Below are 23,537 nucleotides of genomic sequence, written 5' to 3'. Positions count from 1 at the left end.
AGTCCCTGGAGTCTTGCTGTAATCATGTGGTCATGCAGTTTCTAGAAGTCCCCTCCATGTCCATATATCTGGGGAGGTTTATCAAGTGTGCACGTGCACACCTGTACAGACGTCCCAAGTGACACACTTTGCCTGAGGGCATATGGACTGTCTGTCTCAATTGCTGCCTGCTCCTAGCTCAAAGAGGTGATGGTGAAACTGCTGGGCCACCCAGACTTCGGTTTAGAGGACTTTCTTGGTGGAGTTGGCCAGCTTCTCTGTGACTGACTGACGTGGCTTACTCAGGCAGCCCATTTTAGAGCTGGCATTTGCAAGTCCATAAAGGTGTTTTATGTGGGAAATAACTGCTGGTCCTCCTTCATAAAGTCAGCTTTGGAGTGTGCAGCCATTGAGGCGGAGGGGCCCTGTGCCACCCTGCACCGCCGAGTGCTAGAAATTCAGCCTCTGCCTCCAAGGAGGGAGCAGGTTGTGCTGAAGAGTGCCACGGCAGACACCCAGCCCCTGAGCACAGAGACCTGTCCGCCCATCACCTTGAGCCCCTGGGGAATGGCAGAGGGAGGGCTTTCCTCCAAATGTGGAGTAAAAATAAGCTCCATCCTGTTCTGAAAGTCTTTCTAGCTCACAGATGCCATTCCTGCCCCTTTTCCCCATGAAGTAACCTAGGAAGAGTCACTTCTCTCGGGGCGTCAGTTGCTTTATCAAAAATAGGCATGACACTTGCCCTAAGAAGCTGTTTGCTGGGAAAATGCTTTCAAAAGTTTATGTAAAAGTAGTACAGGTCTCATTGTAATAAAGGCACGTATGATCATTATTTCACCTCCAGGGGAAATCTCTAAATCCTTTGAAGCCGCCTATTGCTCAGCAGAGCAGAGTTGGGGGCAAAGCCTCCTCTGAGTCATCCCTCCCAGACCTGGAGCTGGTTTTAAATTTCTGCTGCTACGTGAATATTTCAGGGATGTTTCATCAAGAAACCCAGGAGCCTGAAAATGGGTGGAGTCTCTCTTACCTGTGTGCCCATGGGCATGTTAATGAACCTCTCTGGGCTTCAGTCTCAGAACCTATAAAATGGGAACACTTGCGTCATTTACCTCTTCGGCTGCCAATACACGTAAAGCATTTGTGCTGGCAGAGAGCAAGTGTGCCCTCAGCATTTGCTCTGTGCCAGGCCCTGAGCCAAACGCTGGGTGGAGAGAGCTGCCGAGAACGTGACCCAGCCCTTAGGATCCTTGTGGATTACTGGGGCTGAGGTAGGCACCCAAGGCAGCTTATAAAGCAATGTGGCACATCCAATGACAGTGACCTATCTGCCTTGGCATTGGGACCCCCCTCCCCCGCCAGTGCTACAGGGAGTTGGGGCAGGTAAGGCAGGACCTAGGTAAACACCATGGTCCCAGGCTCTCCCCAGAGCTGACAGTTCTAGGACTTAACTGCCCAGAAGCAGGAGGCATGCACTCCTCAGGCTCGTAGGGAACAGTTTCAGGGAGAAAATTCCTCCCCTGCTCCCTTTTTAAAAAAAGTAATTGCCCAACATTTTCAACCCTATGCAGTGGTTAGGTAGAGGACATCTTGTAGACAGGATATAATGCAGTCAGTAAAACTGATGCCATACAGATATGGAAAAGCGCTTGCTTAGTCCACGGTGGAGTCGCTGGCGCCCGGCTGTCTCGGGCCCTCAGGAAGACAGAAGGCAGGGATTGCATAAGGACTGTCACCTGTGCGAAGGCCTGCTGTCTACCTCAGACCAAGGAACTAATTAAGAACAACTGATTCTTAGAAAAAGCCGAGATGCTATAGTCCTGGGGAGGAGGCCGCGCCCACAACCAAGGAGTCAGTGACCAGGAGAGAGAGGGACAGTGAGGGCTGCAGAGGAAAAAGGATGGAGGATGGGGAAACTCAAAGCAGATGCAAAGACTAGTTAGTGCAAACAGCCGTGCCCAGGCTGGGGATGCGGTGGGGGCAGGGGGCAGGGAGGAAGGGCGGAGGGCTAGGAAAATTGCCAGAAGGAGAGATGGCTAGTAAGGCGTTTGCTGTCTGTGGTCTAGGACTTTGTTGGATGAGGGCAGCTTTGCTTCCCTCAGCTGGTAATTGATGCTAATGAGTCGGAGTCTAGAACATTTGGCCTCCCTGTCTCGACAAGGCAGGGACTACGAGTGTGTTTGCTTCTCAAGTCTATGTGTGTGAGTGTGGGGCTGGGGAGTGGCATATAGAATTCCATCATCATTAAGATTATAGTGAGGTGAAATTGTGTGCATACAAGGAAGTGAAAACAGACCCGTGGCGGTGGGAGCAGCGCGGGCCCCTTATTTTTAGACCTTTCCCATTTCTCTTTCTCTAATCCCGTCGTGTGCGCTGCATCCACACGTCTCTGTCTCCACTCATATCCACTTCTGTGTCCCTCTTGCCACCCATATTCACACCCAGACCGACACGCACATCTGTGTTTGTATATTTGTTAAGAAGCTCCCTCTCCCGCTGTAGGTAGATGTGAGGCCACCAGAAGTTAAAAGGTAAAGTCAGCGATATTCCCTCCGGGTCGGCTCCCCGGGCCTCTCTCTTTTCTTCTCTCCTCACCCCTCTCCGCTCCTTTCCCTCACTCACTTCTTCCCCTTCCTAGTGGTTCTCCTCTCCCCACAGTAGCTTCCTATATTTCTCTGTCCCTTAACGATAGGCAGAATGGCTTCTGCTGCTTGACGTTACTGTCACCATCTTAAGAACAAGTTGCTCTCGGTGACGGCCAGTTCCACCTGGGAGGAGTGGGCCCGTATCACCTGAAAGGCGTGTTCTTAACAGAGATAAGCGGTTTACTGCGTTGGAATATACAGCTCTTAACAAGCCTGTGCCTTGTGGCTACAAGCCACCTGTGTTCCTGGAGACATATATCAGCTGTCACCAACATTTTTGGCACCAGGCACCAGTGCTCCTATGAGAATCCAGTGCCTGATGCTCCGAGGTGGAGCTGAGGCGGTGATGCTGGGGAGCAGCTGCAAATACAGACGAAGCTTTGCTCGCTCACCTCCTGCTGTGCGGCCCGTTCCTAACAGGCCGTAGACCAGTACTGGTTTGTGGCCTGGGGGCTGGGGACCTCTGATACATATCAAACTCCTGTCCCTTTCTTAGTCACAGAGGTCCACTCTCTTTTTGCCTCCCAAGACTGCTCTGTTTGTAAGTTCCCTTAACAAACTCTTGGTTTAATTCCAGAGTTGTCAGCCTCTTTCTTTGGCCTCTTGGGCCCAGTGTCCTTTGGAGGTCGGTTCCAGTACACCTTGGGACACTTTCCCAACACTCAAGCCTCTCTGCTCCCTCCATCCCCATTCTCAGTTTGCCAAACCCACCCCCACCGAAACTGTGGGCCCTGGAGTCTGACCAAGGTTTTATTTCCCAAGAGGGGGAGCTCCAGCTGCTTGTGTTTTGGTGTGGACTGGCAAGAAGGCACAATGTTGGGGTTCAGAGGGAGGGCAGAGGGGCGGCTGGGTGCACAGGAAGGGCCACATGTAACCCTTGCAGAGACTGGGCTACTGTTTTTCTATCTCTTCATGTCGTCCTGGGCAGTCTCTCCACTTCCAGCCTAAACCGTCTTTCACATGCAGATGCCTCCCAGATCTATACCTCATCTCTGAGCTTTGGAGCCCTGAATCTGAATGCCTGCTGGACGGCCCCGCCTGGCTGCTGCTCATGCTTCCCAGATGTGATATGTCTAAGGCAGAAATGATCTCTCACTCCCGGGCCCACTCCTCCGCCAGGAGACCCTCAGAGAGTTATCTCCAAATTCTAGGGCCTGGCGTTCTCCTTCCCCTTCCCCTTCTCCTTCCCTTCTCCATTCTCTTTCCTTTCCCCCTCCCCTCCCCCCTCTTCTTCCCTCCCTTCCCCTCCCTCCCCTTCCCTCTTGTCCCTCCCCTTCTCCTCCCCTCCTTCCTCCCTTCCCCTCCCCTTCTCCTCCTGTCAGAGACTATTTTTTTAGAGCAGTTTTAGGTTCACCAAAACTAAACAGAAAGTATAGAGAGCTCCTATATGCCCCCCCACACACGTGCACACCCTTCCCCACTATCAACATCCTCCACTGACTTGGTACATTTGTTACAACTGATGAACCTGCACCAACACCCCAAAGTTCCAAAGTCCGTAGTTTACATTAGGTTTACTCTTGCTGTTGTACATTCTACGGTTTTGACAAATGTATAATGACATGGATCCAGTATTATAGTATCATACAGAGTAGTTTCACTGCCCTAAAAATCCTCTGTGCTCTACCTACTCATCCCCTACCCCTAGCAACCACTGATATTTTTACTGTGTCCATGGTTTTATCTTTTCCAGAATGTCATATAGTTGAAATTATACAATATGTAGCTCTTTTAGATTGACTTCTTTTATTTAGTAATGTATATTTAATATTCCTCTATGTCTTTTCATGATTTGATAACTCATTTCTTTTTAGTGTTGAATAATATTCCACTGTCTGGAGGTACCACAGTTTATTTATACATTCACCTAGTGAAAGGCATCTTGTTTGCTTCCAAGTTCTGGCAAATATTAATAAAGCTGCTACAAATATTATGTGCAGGTTGGTGTAGACATAGGTTTTTAACTCCTTTGGGTAGATATCAAGTAGTGCGATTGCTAGATCGTATGGTAAGAATATGTTTATTTTCGTAGAGACCGCCAAACTCTTCCGAAGCAGCTGTACCATTTGCATTCCCACCAGCAATGAATGAGCTCCTGTTGCTCCACATCTTTGCCAGCATTTCGTGTTGTCAGTGTTCTGGATTTTTGCCATTCTCATAGGTGTGTAGTGGTCTCTCTTGTTTCAATTTGTATTTTCCTGCTGACAAATGTATAATAAATGGATCTACCATTATAGTATCTCCATTATAGTGGAGCATCTTTTCATATGCTTATTTGCCATTTTTATATCTTCTTTGGTGAAATATCTGTTCAGATTTTTTTGCCTATTTTTTAATCAGATTGCTTGTTTTCTTATTTTGAGCTTTAAGTGTTCTTTATATATCTAAATCACAGTCTTTCATCAGCCATGTCTTTTGCAAATATTTCTCCCAGCCTGTGGCTTGTCTTCTCATTCTCTTAACAGTGTCTTTCACATAAATTTCTAATAAAGTCCAGCTTATGAATTATTTCTTTCATATGTGGTGCCATTGGTGTTGTATCTACTTTTATGTGGACCATACTGATGGTCTCCTGACTCTCCCAGGTTCTTCATCTCCTGCCCTCCAAGCTCTCACTCTGAGGACCTCTGTGAACTCCATTAACATAAGCCTTTCACTTCCTCAAAGGCTTCTTCTCCCTGCCACAGCCCTCACCTTCTGTCTCTTTCTCTCCCAATTATTTGCCCAGCCATCTCCCACCCATCCTTTGGAACTCAACTCAGTGCTACTTCCTCAAGGGAGCCTTCCCTGACATCTCAGTCCAGCTCAGGTGCCCTCTCCCCCGTTACATCTCTCCCAGCCCCTGTACTTCTACTTCCTTCCACTCACCATAATTGTAAGATGCAGCTTCTTGCTAAGATGTCCATGAGGGAATTTATACATTAGTCACTGTTTATCTTCCTAGTCTAGCACTGTGCTTTACACATAGTAATAATTATTATTTTAATAGCAAATACATACATCTACAGTGTTATGTGCCAGAAACCCTCCAAGGCAGGTTACATATTAACTCATCTGCCCTGTGCAATAACTCTATGAGTAAGTATTTGATTATTTCCAGTTTGTAGGTGAGGTATCTGAGGTACAGTTTGCCTAAGATCACGGAGCCAGTAAGTGGAAGAGCTGGGGTTCAAACCCATCAAATCTGGCTCCAGAGCCAGTGTTCTTTATCATACTGGATTGACTCTCAAGTTCATTACATCTTTGTTGAATGAATGACTATTTCAGAGAGAAAAATGAAGATGAATACAATTAGAAAATAGTATGAGAGAGCAGGTGGTTAAAGATCAGAGTGAATCAAATAGTCATTTGCCTCTGAAGGGCTCCTAAATGGTTGTTGACTGACTGATGGACAGACTCTGGAACAGGGACACAATCCTGCCCCAGCCATTCCTTCCTTTTGTGATGGGCAGCACAGGTAGATAATTGGAAAGACAAAGCCCAAGTCTATTTCAAGGGGAGTATTGGAAGGATGCCACAGGGCACATTAGTACTGAGTCAGCTTGGGTAGAGACAGCCTGAGCTATAGATAATTACGGTTGAGATGTCCAGAACATCAATTTAAAAGATTCAATCAGTCATCTCCAGCAGCTCTGGCTCAGCCACAGCCCTTTTTAGGGAAGGATATGGAGCACCCAGAGGATCCCAAGGTCATGGCTCCACTCCTGCATCTGACCCTGTCCCTGGCCACATCAGGGGTCTCTGTTGTTGCACAGTCAGGAAATTTTGCTACCTGATTTTCATGTATAAAATTAATTTACTCAGATGGTGAAAATATGATCGAGCAGCCTTGGGGAATGTTCTGCTCCTCCCTGGGGAATACTTGGATGTCATACCCTCCATCAACAGGGCCAGTAGGGCCGAAGGCTCCTTGGACCCAGAATGTTAGCGGCCTGACCCCTGAGCTTCTGTGGTTCACACCCATCCCCTAGAGGGTTGGGGCAAGCAATGGGACCTAGGGAATTTGGTGGCCTAGGCAGTACCAACCAAGCTGCTCTTGTCTATAGTTCAGTTAGAACTTGATGATATGTCACTTCATTGTGTTGGATATTTCTGCGAGATTGCCCTTAACTTTTCACAAAAGTCCCTTCTTAAAACCTTCTCTTATTATTTAAATGTGTAAGTCCATTTATGTGAAGTTCAAGAACTGGCAGAACCAATATATGGTGATAGAAATTAGAACAGTGGTGGCCTCTGGTGGGCTCTTTCTGGGGGCATGGGAATATTCTGTATCTTGATTTAAATGTTGGTTACATGGGTGTATACATTTGTCTAAGCTTATTGAACTGTACACTTAAGATCTGTGCCTTTTACTAAATATAAATTACATCTTAAATAAATAGACAAAATAACTTTGTCTTGCGGTTCACACTTATTCACTGTGGAATAAGATTTCACTTATTCACTGTGGAGAGGTGGCTGGCCACTCCCTGCCCCCCTCCCCAGGAAGCAGTGAGTGGCTCCAGAGTCAGACATTCTCTGGTTATAATTCTATTCTTTCACTACCATTGTGACATGGATGAGCTGATCTCTGATTTCCTAATCTTTAAAATGGGCCAGGGGATCATTATGATAAGTAAGTGAGCTCTATAGTGAACTGCTTGGCATACCGATGGTGCTCAGATATCACTTCCTACAGGAAGCCTTCCTTGCCTTCTCCAGACCACGTCAGGTGCCTTCTTCATTCCCATACACCATGAAGGTGCACATGTAATTCAAATATGTGTCTCAACAACGATGCGCTTCTCTGACAGCCACAATTCTTGTGGTTGTTTGTTGAATAGTCAGACTGCAAATATGGAATCTGCAAACGCCAAGAGTCTATTATATTGTGACATTTTTATCTTTCTGGTCCCTACTCCTCACTAGGCTCTCAGATCTGAGGGTAAAGGCCGCTCAGCTTTGTATCTCCTCAGTTATAACAAGAGCTTGCTACTTGTTTCACCAGTGAGTAACTAATAAGTAAATTAGTGCGTGTATTAGTAATTGAATGAATGCATAAAAGAATGCATAAACTAGTGGATGCATGAATAAATGGATGAGTCCATTAGTCGGGGAATAGGTGAATGGTGAACCAATGGAGGAGTGGAGACTCGAATGAACGGAGTGCTAGTTTCCTTTCTTCCAAAGGGTTGTGTGGTGGTGGCTGCCTGAATAGCCCAGTTACAGAGCCCTGGGAAGAGGCAGTGCTGGGGCAGCCTGAGGGACAGCCCCGAGGAGAGTTCAGCTGCCAGAGCCCTCCAAATACAACCATTCGGGAGACTGCTCTCCCCTACCTCTCTGGCCACTATCAGCTGCCTTCCCGCAGCGGTGCTGAGGCAGGGCACGCCCCTAGGAGGCAGGGAGCTATCCACGGCTGTCCTCTTTCCTGACATCCCCACCACAGGCAGTGAGGGCCCGCTCCCTCCCCCGACACCATGTCCCCGAGCAGATGCCTCTCCTGTCCTGTCAGCAGCAGAGCAGCTGTCAGGAGTTTGCATTATTTATCTGCTCCGTAACATTTACTGGGATTTAGTGTTTAATAACTGTCACTTCAATATATCTTTTCTTAATCCCTTCAGATCTGCTGCTGTAGCAATTTAAAATATTTATCAACACTGTTCGTGTATTCGCTGGTTGGGTTGCAAATTTTTTGTAATTAAAGATTTACAAGACACCGCTCAAGATTTAGGAAGGATTGGTAGAGATCAAAGCGTGGGGAGAGGAGAGATCTGGTTTTGGAACCTAGTTCTTGGAATCTAAAGCTGGTTTGCCCTCCCTCGGAAAAGGTGGAAGCTCATCCACTGGTTCCCATCACACAGCCCGGTGTTCCCATAAGTGGACCTCACAGTGCGATACAGGCCACAGTATGGGCTTCCCTTCCGGAGCCCCTGCTGCGTGCCGGCCTTGGGCTAGGTGCCGAGGGATGACAGGGGGCAAAATAGAAAAGGTCCCTGCTCACATGAAGCTTGTGTTTTAGTGGTGGAGACAGACAATAAACATGTCAACAAATTTTAAAAAATTATTTTGGATTTTGAAAAATGCTATAAAGGCAATAAACAGATAATGACTGAAGATGAGATACTTCTAATACAATAAAGTATTAGAGTTCTTTATTGCAAACAATAGAAACTGACTCAAGAAAACTTAACCAAAAAGAAATTTCTAAAAGTTCATAGCTCAAAAGAAAGAATAAAAGAAAAAGAATAAGAGAAAGCGCAGGAACAGAAAACAAAGGATTATTTTGAGGCAGGCACCAACAGACAGTCTCCGCAAAGGGTGGCCTTTGGGACAAAGTCTCCCAAAAGTGTTCTGTTTTTGTGACACTCTGCCCAGGAGTCACAATCCAGGGACAGAAGCTTCTCACTCTTTGGCCAGGGGATACCAGCGTACCTTGACTGACAGTTATGCCAGGACTGAATCCACTAGGGGAGGGGAAGTTATCCAAAGCAAACTCGGAGTGATGCTACCAGAAGCAGGGGCTCCAAGTAATGGGCATACCGAAACATCAGGTGTATATTATATCATAGACGGCCTTTCTGAGGAAACCAAAATGTGGAGAAGGAGCCAGACACATGAAGAGCTGGGTGAGGAGGGAACAGCAAGTATGAAAGTCCTGTGGTGGGGAAGAGCTTGGTGGATTTTCAAGGGGCCGGGGAGCTAGTTCTATCTTTCCTCAGGTTGGACTTGAGAATGAGCTCATTTCCACTCCCCAGCATCTCCCTGGGCTATGTTATGAGCCCAGAATTTTGTTTATTCCAAGTGGAATAAAATAGAAGGCCCAGGTCCAGACAGCATTCTCTTAGCTCCTGGACAGGGAAACCAGTGAGGGTGGAATTCTGGTCAAGCCAAGTCGTATTTCTGGAGGCCCGTGGTGAACCCAGCATTGTGTTATGTTCGGTAGACCAAGGATGGATAAGATACGCATGCTCAGAGCACTTACGCTCTTGTTAGGGACATGTGAACAGAGCATCACAGCAGGGCAGTGGTAGAAGCTTCAGAGAGTCACTGAAACCTTTCTTCTTGGAACTGTGTGTTTAGTGTTCTAAGTTCCCCGCTAAGTACTGCTTTAGCAGCATCCCTATGATTTTGATACGTTGTGTTTTTATTTTCATTTGATTCAAAATACTTCCTTATTTCTCTTTTTCTTTGGCCCGTGGATTGTTTAGAAGAGTGTTATTTAGTTTCCAAATATTTATGGATTTTGTAGTTATCTTTTTGTTTTGATTTCTAATTTTTTTCCATTGTGGTCAGAGAAGATATTTGGTATGACGACTTAAATCATTTTAAATTTATTAAGTTTTATTTATGGCTCCAGAGGTGATCTCTCTTGGTAAAAGTTTCATGTTTCCTTGAAAAAAAATTGTGTCCTCTGCTGTTTCTGGGTAGAGTGTTCTATAAATGTTGACTAGGTCAAGCTGGTTGATAGTGCTGTTCAAATATTCTGTATCCTTTCTAATTTTCTGACAACTTGTCCTATCAGGTATTGAGAACGGGTATTAAAATCTCTGACTATGATTATGGATTTGTTAATTTCTCCTGGCAGTTCTATCAGCTTTTGCTTCATGTATTTCGAAACTCTATTTAAGGAATATAAGAGTTTAGGATTGTTACACGATAAAGAATGATCTTGCCCCAAATGTCACTTGAGAAAGTTGAGAAACCATAGTCTAGATTTAGTTATTGCCCACTGTCGAGGCAAGACCCTTTGATGTGCTCTGTTCGGTGTCCCACGAATCATGGGGTTTTCCAGTGTGGCCAGTAGGAACAGGTAGTATTCCCAGCCAGTGTGAGTGTTGAGCACTATTCCCTTTAATCCTTTTAGATCTTTGAGTCAGTTTCTATTGTTTGCAATAAAGAACCTGATACTTTATTGTATTAGAAGTGTCTCGTCTTCCCAGCCTCACAGATTCCTTATGTGTATGTGCCGATCAGTTCTCAGCTGAATACTTGAAGGGAATTCACTTTAGATTTCCAGAGTTCTCCCTCTATGTGACTCTTTTCTTTCCAGTTTTCTTTCCTGTGAATTCTACCTGCCCTGTACTCTCAGCATTGTCTCCTTAACTCAGGGAGTCTACCAGGCTCCACCTGGGATCCCCTTCCTACCTGTGGCCTGGAAAGTCCCTTAAGGTAATGAGTTGGGGCAATCATAGGGATGACTTTATTTATTTCCCGTTTCAAAGGGATCACTGACCTTCATTGCCTGGTCTTGTAAATGTCTTATAAATGGTCATTGTCATATAAATAGTTGTTTCATAGATTTTGTCTGGTTTTTGGTTGTTTTAGGTGGGAGGGTAAATCCTGTCTCTGTTACTCCATTTTGGCTGAAAGCCAGTCTCTTTGGATTTTGGAGGCCGATCTTGAGATGCTATGTGAAACCTGTGGCAAACTCAATAGGAGAATCTCAGGAGGTCTCGTGACCTTGGGAGCAAACAGATACTCTCTTTTCCGGGTCGCTATTATCTTGAGAAATATTTTGGCTTATTGCTGACCCTGATAAACTAAACCCCTGACCACTGGACACCACAGGAACATGCAACCAAAGATACTCATTATGATTGACCAACCCATAAACTCAGACATGCCCAGCAACGCTCTGTAATCAATGGCTCATTTAAGTTGTAGCAGCAAGTCGCTCAAGCTCTCAGGGTGCCCATTCCTGCTGCTCTGCCACCTCTTCCTCAATTTACACCTATGGCCTGGTGGAGAGTTGACTGAAGAGGAGAAAATGAAGACTTCTTTACAAAACTCTTCCTAATATGTTGGTATCCACCCAATGTAAAGTACTCTAGCATTATAGCCCCGCTTGGGGGTGCACCAGAAGCAGAGGGCAGCGATCCTTTCGGTGGGAGTGCTTATGAGTAACAACAGCTTTGCTTGGAAGGAGAGATAGCCTGAGGTAAGGCTCTCACTACTTCATGTGCATTGTTAATGGTTTGGCCAGGTGGATAAGAACTTGGAAGGGGTAAGATTTAAGAGCTAGTGACAAGGAAGTTTAGGAAAAAGATATGTGGCTGGGCCTCTTGAAATGGGTACAGAACATGAGAATATTAGTGGCTATCTACCAAGCTCCTGTTGGTAATCAGGTAGACAAGATGGTCTGCTTTGTTAGGATTTTTCCTCAGCAACCTCAAGGGTTTGCTCAGTGGGCCTATGAACAGAGTGGCCATGGTGGCCAAGTTGAAGGCTTGGCATAGGCTCAGACATGTAGTCTCAGCAAGCATAACCTCGTTATCACCACTGTTAAATGCCCAACATCCCCAGAGCAGAAACCAACCGTGAGCTCCTGACTTGGTACCATAACCTAGGGGCACCAATCAGCTGCTTTAGGCCAGGTTGGTTATTTCAGATCCTCCACGGAGTGATTATGATTCATTCTTCTAGAACAGACACCTGTTTCTGGTGGAATGAGGATCCCTGCTGACGAGGGTCACTTTTGTAAAGATGGAAGTCTGTAGACCTTTGTTTGTTTGTTTGCCCGAGGAATAGATACTGGAATAGAACCTGGCTGTGGCAGACAAATCTTGCTGCCATAGATGGATTATTAAGAGGGTCCGGAGATAGCCTGTGAGGTGATACATGAGCCAGTGCTGGCCGCAGGGATGAATGAATAGCCAAGTCTCGAGACATCCGTGCTCTGCGCAGGACTCAGTGATTGTCATGTTGATGAGGGCATGGCAGTGCGGCGGTGTGTACATGCATGTGCGTTGCATCATGCTAACATCTCATCTTCTGATCGGCTGGGAGAGCTTTAAGGCAAGGGTAGATTAAAGAGGTCTCAGAGGGAAGGCAAGAGTGTGAAGCAATCTCTGATTTCTTGTTTGTTCAGGGGCTAGCGTAGTTTCTGCCACAGAGTAGTTTCATTTGTTGAATGAGAAAAAAGAAAGAAAAATGAATGAGTGGGTTTACATATGCTTGGAGATGGAAGGAATCTCAAAGATAGTCTAGTCCCATCCCCAATCACCGTGAGACTCTCTTTGTTGGCATCCCCTCACTGCTCGTTATTATATAGAATAACGGTTCTAGCTCAAACATGTTAACTGCTTACCATTGTGGGGTACTCTATAAGCATTAACCTCATATAAGCCTCAAAACCTGACGAGGTAATTGTTATGCTTACGTACCAATTAAGAAAGTTTCAAGTAACTTCTTCTAAGTCACACAATCAGCTCATAAATGTTACGCTGTACTCTTGGAATACATATTGTGACAGAGTTCTCGCCACCTCACAAGATAACTTCTGCTTTCATTAGCTAGCTTCGCCTGTTAGAAAATTTTCTTACATCAAGCCGAAACCTCCCTCCCTGGGACTCGCATGCACTGAGCATCCTCTCTGAAACTTCTAAGAACTATTTTCCCTCCGCTTCCCCATGACCGTCCTGCAGCTGTCTGAGATGGCTCTCGTTTGCTGCCCTGTGTAAGGGTCTCATCTAGCCCCCTGCTGATGCCCTTGCCCAAGGGGCCTAAGTTTCCCAGGGCTCTTGGCACCAGCTCTCAGGCTGAGCAGGGTGAGGGTTGATCAGTGTTTTGGGCCCATTGCCTCCTGTCTAGACACTATACATTACTAATGACATCTCACCTCACATCAGCTTTTTTGGCAAGAGAAATTTTTCCACTGCTCCAGCCTGCTTGGTTGAATTACTGTGGGGCTCAGCTCAAAGCAGGAAATAATATGAGAGGGCAAGACCAGCAAGCTCCCCTGGGTCATCTGTGATTCTGGTCTCTGGGTCTAAGTACTGGGAGGAGAGGGAGGCAGGGGAAGTTGCGCAGGGGCCGGAGGGCGCTGCTGGCTTGTGGGGTGATGCTTGGCATCCATCTCTGCTGGAGGGGAGCGGTGAGGGGTGTATGTGTGTGTATATGTCCCTGTGTGTGTGCACATCTATGTGTGTGGGTGAAGTAGCGGGGAATCTTCTAGAACAGTTGCTGAGCACCTGTCTGTCTGGGCCTTTCCATTCTCACTTTGGATATAACTGAATCCTGTTTCACTCAAAAAACCATCTTCCAGGCTGAGCTGAGCTCTGCACATGAGATGGCCTCGGGACCTTCCCACCCCCATTCCTGCAGCCCCGGCACAGAGAGATAACTAAGGAGGCTGCCCTTGTGTGGAAACCCAGGAGGTCCAAGAGCCTGGTTCTGGTGACCTCTGCCAAGGCTGCAAGGCATCCGTGTGCTGTGCTTCGTCTGAGCCTGGCAGAGTCCTCTCGGTCCCCCGCATGTGTGGGGGTGGCTGTTGCTCTCCATGAATGTGTCCCTTGCCTGTGGTCCCCTGCTAATTGACTCAGATTTCCTCTGAGTCAGTTAAGATGCAATGATTCTCCAGATGCACTGAAGAGGATGAGGGTGAGGGGTCTTGGATATTCTGTATGAATTTTCCATATCCCCAAATGGGTGAGGGGTGGAGGAGCCAAACATTCTGTGAGAGAGGAAGCGAGGGTGGGACTCTGCTCTTCCTCGACCACCACGGCGCGGCTGCGGAGGGAGGGCAGGTGTCTGGGCTCCCATCCTGCCATTGCCCTTGGCTAGCTGTGTGACAAAGGGCCACATTTCACCCACCTGCCGCACGAGAGGATGGCACTGGTGACCAGAGAAGGGGTGGGCTCTGGAATCTGACAGACTCTGGTTTGAATTTTGAAACTTTTATTGGGTAAGTCACATAAACTTCCTAGACCTTAGTTTCTTTATTAGAAGAGGTTAAAACTCTCTACCTCCTGGGATTGTTGGGATGATTAAAGATAATGTGCACAAAACACCTGTCTCTCAGGGGACACTTAATAAAGAACATTAGCGATCTTTGTAAGGAGACCCTGCCTGCCCCTCCCACTCTCTTGGAATGGCATGGGAGTCACAGGGCTAATTGATAGGGCGGTTCTTTGGGGGTTCTGCAGGCCGTTATTACCTAGAGTAATAAGGACAGCAGTATTTACATAACATCCCCTAATACTTTGTGTTCCCAGAATATGCAGCTCTGGGGCCCCTGGGGAGAGTACTGGCAGTTCGGATGCATCACTTTCTGCTCTCCTCCCCCTGAATCATAGCTCTTCTGAATGTCTCCAGTTCAGGGACTTGCTGTTTATCAGCTGCAGGAAAAAGATTCAGGATGCTGTAGGGGAGATTTTTGTCTTGTTAAGTCCCTACGCTCCAAGGGGAATGGCCAATTAGAGCTCAGCTACAGGACATGCATCACTGTCCCACCTGGCTCCTGGGGCCCCTCAGCCTGGCTGGCTCCCCAGTAAAGGCCATATATCATAGCTGGCTCCTAGCAAGGGTAGGGAGGGCTGGGGGGCGGGCAGGTGGATCACTGCACAGAAGTTGGGAAGCTGTGGAAGGCTGGAAGAAGCTGTAAACTCCATAACTCAGTGTCACAGGGTAGGAGACAGCCAGATAAATTCAAACATGCCAATAATCCAGAGCTTTGGAAATGTTTCCGAAGGGATGCCAGGGGTTGTTCTCATTTGCATGGCCCCACCCCCTTCCCACCTACCCTCATTTCCCCATAATTTGGGGAGACACTGAAGGTCAGGAGACTAGCTAATTTTTAACTTGATGTTCGTGGTTGCCTGTTAGAGCACTTTATGGCTATGTGGGGAAAGGGAGGTGGGAGTTGGCTAGCCCCTCCACTCTTCCCCGTCTCATCAACCTCATGATTCAGGCCTTCACGCATTCACTCACACATTCATTCACTCATCACAAAACGTATAATGAACACCTACACTGAGCCAGGTTGTGTTCTAGGTGCTAGGGATAAAAAATGAACGGACTCTGTTCTGCACTCAGGCTCTGGTATCTTAGGAACACATGCAGGTCACCAGGGAACACAGCCAGCGTGAGAGTCTTGTGATGATCTCGTGGTAATACTTAGAAGAGACCCTGACACAGAACCTGGAGGCCATGGAAGACTTCCTGGAGGAAGTGATTTCTAGACTGAGACAAAAAAGTTGACTAGAACTAGTTAGATGAAGGGAAGAAGGAGGGTGTTGTTGAGGGAGAATGTTCCAAGCTGAGAGAACATTGTGCATAAAGGCCCAACAGAGACAGTGAGTGTGGTATATTCCAGCAGTTGAAACACATTTTGTGGCTGGATCTTAGAGAAGGGGGAAGTGAAACAGCAGATCTACCAAGAGGTGGGGCAGGGCCGGATCATGAAGAGCTGTGACTATGTGTCAAGGGGTTTCGTCTGAGGGCAGTGGGGAGCTATAGAACATTTTCAGTGGGGAGGTGATAGGGTCAGATTTGAATTTTAGAATGAGCCCTCTGGCTGCCGACTCCCCACAAAAGGAAGGAGGCCAGGAGGCCTGGCAGGAGGCTGCCACGGTGGTTCAGTGACGACGGCCTGGACTTTCACGCCTGTTATCCCCAGCTCAGCCTCCCCCAGCCTCTCCTCAACGTCATCCCCTCGCCCTGTGCTATGACCACTTGCTTGAGCCCACTGTTCTCCTCGTCCCGAACCTGTCTCACTGCTGAGCACTCGTTTGAGCACCTTGGCTCTCGGGCATTTGTTTTACTCATTGCCTCGAAAGTTCTTTTGTTCTTTGTACCTCTCAGGCCCGCTGGAGGGCAAGACTCCTCGGGGACTGAGTAATGGCCATGAGATTCCACCAGAAATGGACACAGGGGGCTGTGAGGAAAAGGCAGAGAAGGGTGAGACTGCAGTCGTTGCAATGTGACTGCCGAATATCTTACACTGCATCTCATCTCGACAGTAGATACAAGAAGAGACATTCTTCCAACAGTTAACTTGAGTGGTTGCCCACGGAATAAGAAGAGACATTTTTCCAACAGTTAACTTGAGTGGTTGCCCACGGAATAGTACCCTCACAGAACACTTATATCGAATTATTCAGCATCTTGTTCCAGCAGTAAGATCAATACAAATATGTATTATAAATTAAGCACACTTTAACATCCGAAACAACAAAAAAAAGTCCAGAGGTGCTGAGGAGTCCCTCATTCTCAATGACTCCTTAAAAGCAAAGCAGTATGGAGATTTTAAGATCTTTGTACACTGCCGCTGGGAATGCAAAATGGAGAAGCTGCTGTGGAAAATAGTGTGAGAATTTCTCAAAAAAATTAAACATAGAATTACCACATGATCTAGTAATTCCTCTTGTGGGTATATGTCCAAAAGAGTCGAAAGCAGAGTCTCAAAGAGATATTTGCACAACCATGTTCACAGCAGCATTATTCACAATAGTCAAGAGGTAGGAGCAACCCAAGTGTGCACTGAAAGATGAATGGGTAAACAAAACGTGGACTGTACAATGGAATATTATTCAGCCTTTAAAAGGAAAGAAATTTCAACACATACTACAATATGAATGAATCATAAGGATATTATGCTAAGTGAAATAAGCCAGGCATAAAAAGACAACTACTGTACAATTCCATTTTTTGAGGTTTCTAGAGTAATCAAATTCATAGAAACAGAAAGTAGAATGATGGTTGCCAGGGGCTGGGGGAGGAAGGGATGGAGAGTTGTTGCTTAGTAGGTAGAGAGTTTCAGTTTTATGAGATGAAAAAATTCTGGAGACTAGTTGCACAACAATGTGAATATAATTAATACTACTAAGCTGTACACTTAGAAATGGCTAAGATGGTATATTTTATGTTATGTGTTTTCAACTACAATTAAAAAAAATCAGATGACTCAAATCAAATGACCCAGCAAAGCAGCGTCAATGGTGGGTGGTGGAGGTATTGGCAGCTCCCTCTTTCTGAGGGCAGGAGGGACTGAAAAGTCAACCCGGATTCCAGCTCCCCTCACTCTAGCTGCCCCAGGTAAGGACACCCCTTGCTCTCACTGGGGATTGGTAAGAAGCGAGAGGCTCCTGGATGGGCAGAAGGGGAAGCCCTGGGCATGTAGCTGGTACACACGTGGCTAAGGATCGTAGTTGCCATTTCTTTTAACCACATCTCCCCCACACATACACTGTCCCTTCTGAGCACTTATTTACAACTTCCTTTCCCCTGAATATTAATCTTAGCCTATTCCTTCTCTGTAAGCATAATGAAGAAACTGAGAAGGGGGAAGTGTGATGTTGCTTTCGATCCTACACTCATCTAGAGGTGTCTTGGCTTCCTACTCTCATACCAGCTCTCTTTCTCCGGAAAACTGTAGCTGAGATCCAGCTGGAGGCAGGGGGGATGGGGTGACAGGTAGGAAGCCCCTTTCGCCCATATGGGGAAATGCCGGCTTGGAGGGGAAAGTCACCATTGATTTCTCTTTTGCTCAGATGTGATGTTGCCCTTCCTGCTGCCTGCTCCGTCTAAAGCAGCCAGAGCCACTGGAGGTTCTAGGCAGGGGCTTGTTGGCAGCACACCCCGATGGGCTGGACTGAGGTCAGACCCTCCCTTCTCTGATACTTCAGGGGGCTCCTCCAGCCCTTGGCCTTCCTCTGCCATTTGGCCTGGTCCATTGCATGCCTCTGTTCCCAGGATCTTGACCATAAACACTTTAGTTGAGTTCCTCAATGTACGGGGTAGGTTTTCCTAAGGTTTTGGGGTTCTCTTGACTAGGATGTGTTGGGTTCCACAGAGGAGTCAGGCAGGAAGACAGGTGGTGGTAACGGTGTGTGTATGTCTTTCTTAAAAAACAAGCTCCTCTTGGCAAAGCCTTCACTGACTTTTCTAGTCTTTGTTGGTTCTTGTCTTCTAAACTCTTACTGTAACTCTTGATCATCGCTATTCTGTATTATTGGCATAATATAAAGTTCTTTTATTGAGTAAGACTTTACTCCTTAACCAAATGATAGGCTCCTGGGGAGAATTCTTCATTTCTTGTTTGACTTTTGGGGCAGGATCTTTAAGAGGGTCTTTGTTTTGCAAAAATATTGTAGTACTTCACCCATTTCCCATGAACCTTTCTGAAATTTTTGATATCCAAGTCATTTACTTTTTTTTATTGTTACTTATTTTCTTGTTGATTTTGCTATCCAAATCATTTACTTTTGGATAGCAGGTGACCATTGATTTTCTTATCGATTTTCTCTCTTCAGTTGTTTATTGGTTTCCCCCAAAGCCTTATGTTGTCAGTGGCTTTGTGGATGATTTCAACACTGTTCTAACATTGATTTCATCAACCCCATTAAAATCTGCATTTTGGGGGGCAAGATATCAATTTCACTTTGCAATGGGTTCATATTATATTTGTTCGTATTGGTGGTAACCAGCCATAATCAGCAGAGACTGACAAAGACCTGGGACACATGGGCTGGGTGAGGCTGAGCTGTGGTTAAATGGGAAAGAACAACCTAATGAGGGGTTAAGGTTACAGAGTGGTCAGTTCACTAGCGAATGTTTTTGCTATGTTGACTTTCGTTTCCTGGCACAACCTGTGAGTGCTGGAGAGTTAATACTCAGAAAACAAGAACCTCTGTATTGCCCTTCTGACATTTTGATGATAATTAAGAACGTACTCTCGATTTGCAAGTTGTAATTTCCCCCTACAAGTGAAGCAGCCCCACCCTGTGGGAAGGGAAGCCTGGACTAGTTGCTTCCGGAGGTCAGAGCTAGTGAGTGGGAGTCACAAGGCCATGGCTTTAGTTCAGTCTATGGAAGAACTTTTTTTTTTAATTTAAAGACTTTTAGTTTTCTTAACTAGTTCTCACATGTACATGTGATCAGATGTCATGTACATGTGAGAACTAGTTAAGAAAATTAATTTCTAACTGAAATAGGAAGTCTGGACACGACACTGAGATTTCAGAACACTGGCACAAATACATTTTTATATTTTGTAATATATTAGAACACTATGTCCCATCTTAGAGGCTGTACCAGGTGACAGGTCTTAAACTCCAAGAGGTTTACAGTGGAAACTTTAAATTTGAAAGTGTTAGCTGTCCAGAATCCCAAACCCCTTTGAAGAAAGTATTTAGAAATAGGTCTGAAAGTAACTCCATCCCATTCTTTCTGTTTGGTCATTGCAGCTGCACTCTGCATGTGCCTATTAGTAACTTAGCCTTAGCAGAGGGGGCTTCCATCAGCCTTATAAAAGAGTTTATTGCGGTCCGGAACAGGGTTGAATGAATAAGCAAAATGACTCCCCATAAAAACATTTCAATTTCCTGTTTTTCAGGAAGAACTTTTTAACAAGTAGAATCGTTAAACTGGATGGGCTGCCTTGTGAGGTAGTGAGCTCTATGTCACATAAAGTATTAAAGCTGGGATGAGATGATAGGGTAGTGGAAGAGAGAATACCTATGGTGGATGAAAGGTGGGCCTAGAGCAGCGGTCCCACCCTTTTTGGCACCAGGGACTGGTGCTCCTATGAGAATCTGATGCCTGACGATCTGAGGTGGAGCTGAGGCGGTGATGCCAGCGCCGGGAAGTGGCTGCAAATACAGATGAAGCTTCTTTTGCTCGCTGCTCACCTTCTGCTGTGCGGCCTGGTTCCTAACAGACCACGGACCGGTACCAGTCCGCAGCCTGGGAGTTGAGAGACTATCATTCTGCATCTTTTATACAGGACTGGATTTTACTCATTCCCCCAAGCACCTCATAAATCCAGTGGTAACAGCTTGGTTGATGATTAATGAGTGAATGAGTGTCTGAGTGGGTGGATAAGCCATTGAATGAATGAAACAGCTCTCATTTTCTACATGGTCCTCAGTACCTGGTCACTCTAGAAGCTGAAGCCAAGGTTAAGCTTCCCCACTGTCTTTCCCATGGGAACCAGAATGGGAGATGGGGCCCTGGGGAAAGAAAGGAGACGGAGGTCTGAAAAGAGGGGCAGCTGGGTAGCTCACAAAGATGGTTTTAAATGTATTGAGCACCTACTACAGTGACTCTCAACCTTGACAGTACACTTAAGTCACCCGGGGAGCTTTTCAAAAAGTAGTAATGTCTCTATTTCACTCCTAGAGATTCTGATTTAATTGGTCTGCAGTATTGGGCATCAGGAGTTTTTAAAGCTCCGCAGGTGATTCTAATGCACAGTCAAGGCTAAGAACCACCGTCTTACTAATTGCCAGGTGCTTTACATATATTTTCTAATTTAATGCTCATGACAACTCATGAGTGAGGTCACTGCTTCCCAGAGTGTGGTACTGAACCAGAGGCACCATCTTGGGAACTTGTGTTAGAAATGCAAATCTTCAAGCTCCGCTACAGACTCTCAGAATGGGAACTTCTGGGGTTAAGCCAGGAATCTGTGTTTAGACCCCATTCCAGGCGATTCGGATGCATGCTCCAGTCTGAGAACCATGGAATTAGGTACCAGCAGCCCTTGTTCACAGGTGAGGCAGACAGGTGTGGTTACTAGCCCAGTGTCTCAGGGATAGTAAGGATCGGAGCAGGGATCTGAATCCAGGTACGTGCCTCGGTCCGGAATGTGCTCCCTTCTTACTTATGGTCCCCAGTCAAAGCTGAGACACATCACACTGCTTATGGGAGGTGACTGAAGTCTCTTGCTAGCCTTGGGTTGATTTTTTTCTCCTTCTTTTCGCTTAGTACCGACATGTAGCTCCATCTGGAGCTCAAATGCTCTTGCCTTGGGGAAGGAAAGGGCAGAACACCCCAGGATTCATTCTAAAACTGTTTTATTAGGTGCTTAAAATAGCTTCTGGCAGATGGTGTGTAGAATGGGGACTGGAACAGAGCTGCAAATGACATTTACAAAGTTGTATGTGTTTGTACAAGTGCATGTACATGCATGTGTGCACGCGGTTCATTTATGTGTGTGTGTGTGTGTGTGTGTGTGCGGTGTGTGTATGTGTATGGGGGGGGTGTCAGAGAAGTTGATGAACTGGGGAAAGGGCATAAAGGAGAACTAGAACAGGATGGGTGATTCTAATCTACCCAAGATTAAAAAGTAGAATGTTTTGAAACTGGGTTTCCCAAGGCACCTGGGAGAACCCTGGGCCTTCCCGGGGCACATGGTGGTCAGATGTCATTGACTGACTGAGTGAGCTCTAATGTGGCCCTCAGGGTTAGAGGACTCACAGAGCTGACATCGGGGTGGGAAGTGCAGTGAAGTTCCAGAAAGCTTGTAGGTTTTCATGGGCTAGAACCTCAAAGCTTTGATTAAAGGTTAGGGGCAGACGTAGCAGCCCTGGCTTTGCAAATGAGAACACTGAGAATTCACTTATTTTCCTTATTTTAAAGGAAATTTCTATGTACGTAAATCTGAATCCCATTTAGGTGCAGAAATGGCAGATGTTCATCAGTCTAATTCTGCCTGACAGACCCCCACGTTGTTGTGGGTGGCTGTTTTCCATGGCAACTCCTAACTGAAGTCTGAAGTTCTGCAGCCGTGGATGTGACTCTCAGACCCTCCAATACATCAATCCTTGACTTTTTGTGGGGAGGGTATGGACCCATTTCAGAATCTTATTAAATCCAAAGTGGCCTCTCTCCAGAAAATTTCACATATGCAGAAAAATTTGTCAGCACTTCGCAGGGTCCATGGACTCTCCCAAGTCTATCTGAACCAGTGAGGACTATGACCCTCCACCAGTGACTGTCAGTAGCCTTTCCTGAGCCAGGAGACTGGAGTTCCAGTTCCCCTCCATCCTCACTGTAAAATGATGGCGATAATATCAAGGCCATTAGAAGGCAGGGCCAGGTGACTCTGTGAGGCTGGCTTCGGCTGTGAGGGTCCTTACCAAGCAGTGGCCTTTGAGCTCTGGAGGTATGCACTTGCAGCCTGGGCTCCTCTGTCTCAGTCTGCAACCTACAAGTCCAGTTCCTATAATCCTCGTCAGTGCAAATGATACTCTCCTCCTTTTCCTCTGTAGTTAGTACCTGATTGCTCCTCTGAGAGAAGTGCAATGCACTCACATCCTTGTTTTTATGTAGAAGGCAGTGTGGGTCGGTGAATAGAGTATGGGAGTTTGGAATTAGAAGAACTTGATTAAAATTCCAGCTCCACTCATAGTCGTATGAGCTTGGGTAAGTTACATAAAATTTCCAAGCCTCAGTCTCCTTAACTGTAAAATGGGGATAACAACCATATCTGTGTTGCCTAATTCACTGCATTATTACTAAGAGCAAATGAGAAAGTAGATGTCAGTGAGCTCAGTCATGTGCCACAACGTACCACACATCATTCCTACGCAGGTTGAGCCTGGGATCCTTCTTCCCTCCTCACAGGCTGATAGCCTGGCCTTTTTGGTTCCTGAGGTGGCAATGAGGGGATGAGGAATAGCTCCTTAGCATGCCCTCTAACTACTGTTTTCTCCTGTTGCCACGGGAGCTTTCATTTTCCAATAGAGGCTCTTCAGAGCTCCCATACATCGATGAGCAAGACCACCAGGCCCCTTTGCGCACAGTGGTGCTGCAGGTGGGGGTGAGGAACTGTAGCAATTGGAAATGTCTGCAAACAAGGCAGAGGAGAACTCTGAGTTCCTTGCTGGGGACTGTAGAAAAGGGAACCTGGAGGGGCACAAAGATTTGGAGTTTGCAGAGGAGGGCGAGGATGGATGCTGATTCCCGACCTTAGCTGGCAATGGAAGGTGACAAGTGGAACCAGTTTTTGGATAAAGACAAAAAGGAGAATGGCTCAGGAGGACATTGTGGCATGAGAACGACACTTGGCCAGAAGGAGGCCGTAGGGATCGTGTTTTCTAATCAGCGCTAAGAAATGGTCATGAGGACAGACGACGTGGTGGGGACCGTAGACACTTGATTGGTGCCTCGCTCAGCTCAGTGTTGAGCTCCTGACTTACCAGGTGATGTCTGAGCTCAGAAGCAAAGGAAGCCCATAGGCAAAGTCTGCTCTGGACATAATTCTGACCAACAAAGAACTGCCTGGTGACGGAAGAGATCAGAACCTCCACTACGGAATTTTAGAATTCATAGCATCTAAGGACAGAAAGGATAAAGGGGCAAAATGAGATATACCCAGACTTCTAAATAGTATGTTTCAAAAGTTAGAGAAAAGAATCAGAAGCTGTAATTCTC

The 23,537-nt window shown here is 46.4% G+C and overlaps 1 long non-coding RNA gene across 6 annotated transcripts in view; it reads left to right on the top strand.

The window, feature by feature from the left end:
* LOC120617969 (uncharacterized) overlaps nt 1-23,537 on the top strand; it is a 47,941-nt gene that overhangs the window by 4,258 nt on the left and 20,146 nt on the right. The window lies entirely within an intron of this gene.

Source organism: Pteropus medius, unplaced genomic scaffold (genome assembly GCF_902729225.1).
Source record: "Pteropus medius unplaced genomic scaffold, Ma_sr-lr_union100, whole genome shotgun sequence".
In the NCBI taxonomy this organism is placed as follows: Eukaryota; Metazoa; Chordata; class Mammalia; order Chiroptera; family Pteropodidae; genus Pteropus; species Pteropus medius.
Note: the sequence above shows the minus strand (reverse complement) of the source record. Positions and strands in the feature narration are given on the sequence as shown.